Below are 5554 nucleotides of genomic sequence, written 5' to 3'. Positions count from 1 at the left end.
CATTTCCAGAGCCACACAAAATCCCTGTTAACATGTCTATCTGGGTGACTTGCTGTGCACATATAAATGTAAATGTAGGTTTGGGATTAATATAGCCTGTGGCTTATATAATAATGTCTATATACATATTTCAAGATCTGTATGATTATTTTTAGTTTTAAAATATTTTTATATTAATTACTGATTTTTAACCCTCCAAATGACTAGCACAACATATAACACAAGTATGGCTAAGGCCATTTGCTAAATTGGGGGCTAAGGAATAGGACAATCAATTTAACTGTGATTTAGTTGACGTCATAGGGCAAATGTCAGAGCTGAGAAGGAAACCTTGGGTTATCTATTTTTTTTAATTTTTTTTTTTTCTTGAGACAGGGTCTCACTCTGTGGAGCACAGTGGCACAATCATGGCTCACTGCAACCTCTGCCTTCCAGGCTCAAGCAATCCTCCTGAGCATCTGGGACTACAGATGCACGCCACCATGCTGAGCTAATTTTTTTTTTTTTTTTTTTTAATTTTTCAAAGAGGCCAAGTTTTGCCATGTTGCCCAGGCTGGTCTTGAACTCCTGGGCTCAAGCGATCCGCCCGCCTCAGCCTCCCAAAGTGCTGGGATTATAGGCATAAGCCACCTTGCCTGGCCATCTTTCATTTTATTTTTTCCCTGCCCTGTCTTATGGTGCTGAACTTTAAGTTATTTTGTTCTCAAACCCATTGTTGACCCCTCCCAGCCATTCTTAACACCCAGAGCTTTGGGGGAAAACATGCTGGGATTACCTTTATTGGCAGCATTGCATGGTCCTGGAGGTTTGGGGGGCAGCATCGCTGGCCTAACCCCTTTAGGATAGTATTAATGCTGCAAGAAAAGGAATAAAATGTGGGCCTCTTCGAGAGAACAGAAACCTCACCCTTTTCAGGAGGTTAAATTTTGTACACTTTTCAACACTGTTTTGAACTTAAACTACTCATCCATTTCAAATTAAAATGCCTAAGTAAAGAACTCGAGCATAATGTATAAAGGCACAGTTTTTGGAGACAGAGACATAGCTTCAAATTCTGGTTCTACCGCTTTTGGCGTCTCTGCGTCTCAGTTTTGTTATGTGTAGAATGGAGATAACACTGCTTAGGAACGATCAATATTAGGATTCCATGAGGAAATTTAGATAGCACTAACCGCATACAGCACTCAACAAATATCTAATGCTATTATTAACATTAGTGCTTAGCAGCATATTAGGCTATTGGAACCCAGTAGATGATAGCTAATCATTTTATTAAGTAAAAATTCTCAAGGTGTTAGGATTCCCCGAGGGTTCCTCTGTGGCTGCTGACACGGACAAAAGAGCGGTGACGATTTAGGGGAGAGACGTCTTGACTTACTCAGATTAGTAGGCATGGCCTGGTGGCAGAAGAGTATGAACCTGAGAAAACGATGCTTAGAGACCTACAGAGACCCACTTACGGAGCCAGGTGCCTTGCTGTGGTATCACCAGTGGCCACTTCCAAGGGGCAGGATTTGTACACTTGCTAGCTGTGTATTGAGGTATTGAGTGGGAGGAGTTCTAGATCTCAGATTTTTGCTCTCCAACGTACTAATTCAAGGCTTCCTTGGGCAGATGGGCTGGCAGCCGTGGGTGCAGAGAGCAGACCCAAGGCTCGGGAACAACCCTTTTCCTCCTCCCAGAAGCTGGGATATTGTATTCCAGTAATCCTGCCCTACCCCTTCCAGTTCACACTCACATGCAGACAGAACCCCTTTCCATGGGGCTTTCCATTCCTGGTAGGACTGCTGCCCTTGGGGAAGGACTGAGCTCATCAGATTGAACATACTAAGTACTGTGACGTGGAACTCTAGGGACCTGTTTTCAATTCATCTTGTCACTTTTTTCTACCTCCCTCCCTCCCTCCTTCCCTCCCTCCCTCCCTTTCCTTCCTGCCTTCCTTCCTTCCTTCCTTCCTTCCTTCCTTCCTTCCTTCCTTCCTTCCTTCCTTCCTTCTTTCCCTCCCACTCTTCCTTCCTTCTTTCCTTCCTTTTCTTTCTTTCGCTTTCTCTTTTTCTTCCTTTCTCCCCTTCCCTTACCTTCTCTTTCCTTCCTTTTTTCTCTTTCTTTCTTTTCTTTCTCCTCCCTTCCCTCCTTCTTTCTCTCCCTCCCTCCCTCTCTTTCTTTCTCTCTCTCTTTCTTTCTTTTCTTTCTCCCTTCCCTTCCCTTCCCTTCCATTCCCTTCCCTTTTCTTTCTTCTGAGACAGGGTCTCCCTCTGTTGCCAGACTGATGTGAACTCCTGGCTTCAAGTGATGCTCCCACCTTCGCCTCTCAAAGTACTAGAGGTACAGATGTCAGCCACCATGCTCAGACTCTTGCTTTTTTCTTTTTTTTAAATTATACTTTAAGTTCTAGGGACCTGTGCACAATGTGCAGGTTTGTTACATATGTATACGTGTGCCATGTTGGTGTGCTGCACCCATTAACTCGTCATTTACATTAGGTATATCTCCTAATGCTATCCCTCCCCGCTCCCCCCACCCCACAACAGGCCCCAGTGTGTGATGTTCCCCACCCTGTGTCCAAGTGTTCTCATTGTTCAATTCCCACCTATGAGTGAGAGCATGTGGTGTTTGGTTTTCTGTTCTTGCAATAGTTTGCTAAGAATGATGGTTTCCAGCTTCATCCATGTCCCTACAAAGGACATGAGCTCATCCTTTTTTATGGCTGCATAGTATTCCATGGTGTACATGTGCCACATTTTCTTAATCCAGTCTGTCATTGATGGACATTTGGGTTGGTTCCAAATCTTTGCTATTGGCCTCTCACCTTTTTTCTACATCTTTTTTCTTTTCTAAAAACTAAAAAAAAAAAAAAAAAAAAAAAGAGAGAGAGAGAGAGAGAATGATGGGATCTTACCATGTGGCCAGGTTGGTCTTGCCCTCCTGGCCTCAAGCAATCCTCCCACCTTGGTCTCCCAAAGTGCTAGGATTACAGGCGTAGGCCACAGCATCCAGCCTAAAAATGATGCTTTAGATGCCACAAAATAGGTGGCAATGCCTTAACTGCATGTTTGTTGTCAGGCCCAAGGGACTCTTCCATCCTTGTCAAGGGGAGTGCTAACCAGTCTCTCCTTTCATACAACACTCACCTTTGAGAAATGCCAAGCCTACATAAAAGTTGAGAGAATAGCATGCTGGACACCATGATATCCTTCACCTAAAACTCATCAGTTCTTTCAAATGACATTTGAGCACCCACTATGTGCTAGGTGCTGTGACAGCCTTTGGGGTGCACAAAAGGAAGTGAGTCTTGGTTCCTGAGCACAGACTTGCTCAGGCTTATCAGAAAAAGGAGACTATAAAACAAAAACCTATAATATGGCCTGATAATATTTTGTTACTGCAGGCATAAGGAATACTGTAGGAATAGATGGAGAGGAGTCACTTTCTGATTGGACATCAGAGAATGTCTCCAGTGATGGTAGTGTTCCAGAGAGGCAGACTGTGGGCTCAGGAGCAGCGTGGGTGAAGGCATAGGAATTTGGCAAGCCCTGATAGATTTGGAAAATGGCAACTCAATTCAGAAAGTTCCAGTGCTGGTCCTAGGAGGCCTCAGGGGCATGGGGTTCAGTAGGAGCATCATGGCTATGAGTAGGGACAGCAGGTTCACAATGCTGGCTCTAGATGACAGTGAAGCTGACCACTCTAAAAGCTTAGGCCAAAAATCTTTTCCTATGCTTCTTCAGGAAAGAAAAATAAAATGTTTGCCAGATCTGCTGGCTGTTGGGATCTTGCTTGAAGATTAAGGGCTGTTGAATTATGTAAGGTGACTCAGGGGTCTTGGGGTCAGTCAGCATGGACACGTCAGGGGTGGTACCTGGAATGCACATATTGGCCTTAGTGAGATCTTGGGGCCTCTGTCCTTCGGCAATAACTTGCTTCTCACTTCCTGGAATCTATCAGAAGTGAGCCTTTATATAATCACCCTGAATTGTTACAACTCAGATTTTTTGTTTGTTTGTTTGTTTTTGTTTTTGTTTTTGACAGAGTCTTGCTCTATCACCCAGGCTGGAGTGCAGTGGCGTGATCTTGGCTCACTACAACCTCTGCCTCCTGGGTTCAAGGGATTCTCGTGCCTCAGCCTCCCAAGTAGCTTTGATTACAGGAAAATGCCACCACGCCTGGCTAATTTTTGTATTTTTAGTGGAAACAGGGGTTTCACCATATTGGCTAGGCTGGTCTGGAATTCCTGGCCTCAAGGCAGATTCCTGCCTTGGCCTCCCAAAGTTCTGAGATTATAGGCTTGAGCCACCGAGCCTGGCCAGCAACTCCATTTCGAGTGAAAAGGAATGAACCCTCTTTACTTATTTGAAAAGAAGGAAGGATGACATTAAGGAAGACCTTGGCTGGGTGTGGTGACTCACACCTGTAATCCCAACACTTTGGGAGGCCAAGGGGAGGGGATCACCTGAGATCAGGAGTTCAAGACCAGCCTGGCCAACATGGTGAAACTCCACCTCTACTAAAAATACAAAAAGTAGCCAGGCGTGGTGGTGGGCAACTGTAATCCTAGCTACTTGGGAGGCTGAGGCAGGAGAATCACTTGAACATGGGAGGTGGAGGTTGCAGCGAGCCGAGATCGCGCCACTGCACTCTAGCCCGGGCGAAGAAAAAAAGTAAGGAAGACCTATGAAAGGATGCAGAACTCATTTGCCTTCCAAGAAGAGCAGCATCTCTCAGTTTTTCCAAATGGCTCTGAAGAGATTGATGGTACAAGCTGGCCTTGGCCGTAACTTCTCATTGCTGAGGTATTCTCATACTGTGGTCAAGAAGGCTAAGCCCTCGCATGCATAACTATATTTGCTTTAACTTTTTCATTTAACCCTTAAGAAAACAACTCATAAGAACCGAAAGCTGTGACCTCTATGACCTCTCCTCAGATATCTAAATTTTATCATCTTACTGTAGAAAGAGCTGGTTTAGCTGGCTTAATTTGTGTAAATAGACTATTGCCTTTTCCTTGGAGTTCTTCAGATAAGATACTGTGGTGGTCTCACTTCAGGAGGGGCTGTGGCAGAGAGGACAGAGATTGCTGGCAGAACCCCCTCTCTTTTTGCTTCTGGGGTCATAAAGAAATTCACTTACACTGGGTGAATTGTGAGATAGGATCCCTTTTCCCACATTTGACATGTGGTCAACCAAACTTGGGGTCCCACTTTGGCCCGCAGGCTGCGTCGGTGTCTTTCTGGGCAAGGCAGTGGTTTCACTGGTCAGATGGCATGCTCCATGCCTGCAGGGAAGGGTGTCAGAGTGCTCTCTTAGCATTAGAATGCTTTCTGAGAGCCCAAAGGTTCTCATGAAGCTTCTCTCTCATTCCCCATGGCTTCAGGGCAGCAGAGTGAAATAGGAAGAGATGGAGGCTTTACTTCCCTAAAGACATGCTAATACATCAAAACACAGCTCTTGTTCCCTTGTCTTTTATTCCTAACTGTGGCACTGCAGTACCTTGAGAAAATTGAAGTTGCCCTTTATGTAAAAAATAAAGGAAAAAAAACAAAATGTACTTATGATT

At 44.7% G+C, this 5554-nt stretch overlaps 1 non-coding gene across 1 annotated transcript; it reads right to left on the bottom strand.

The window, feature by feature from the left end:
- Positions 1–3000: 3000 nt before the first annotated feature.
- Positions 3001–3127, bottom strand: LOC119618694 (U6atac minor spliceosomal RNA). The gene has a single exon (XR_005235065.2). It is a non-coding gene; the product is annotated as a U6atac minor spliceosomal RNA (small nuclear RNA).
- Between the last annotated feature and the right edge of the window lie 2427 nt (positions 3128–5554).

Source organism: Chlorocebus sabaeus, chromosome 18 (genome assembly GCF_047675955.1).
Source record: "Chlorocebus sabaeus isolate Y175 chromosome 18, mChlSab1.0.hap1, whole genome shotgun sequence".
Lineage (NCBI taxonomy): Eukaryota > Metazoa > Chordata > Mammalia > Primates > Cercopithecidae > Chlorocebus > Chlorocebus sabaeus.
The sequence above is the reverse complement of the archived record's forward strand: the minus strand, read 5'-3'. Positions and strand labels throughout refer to the sequence as shown.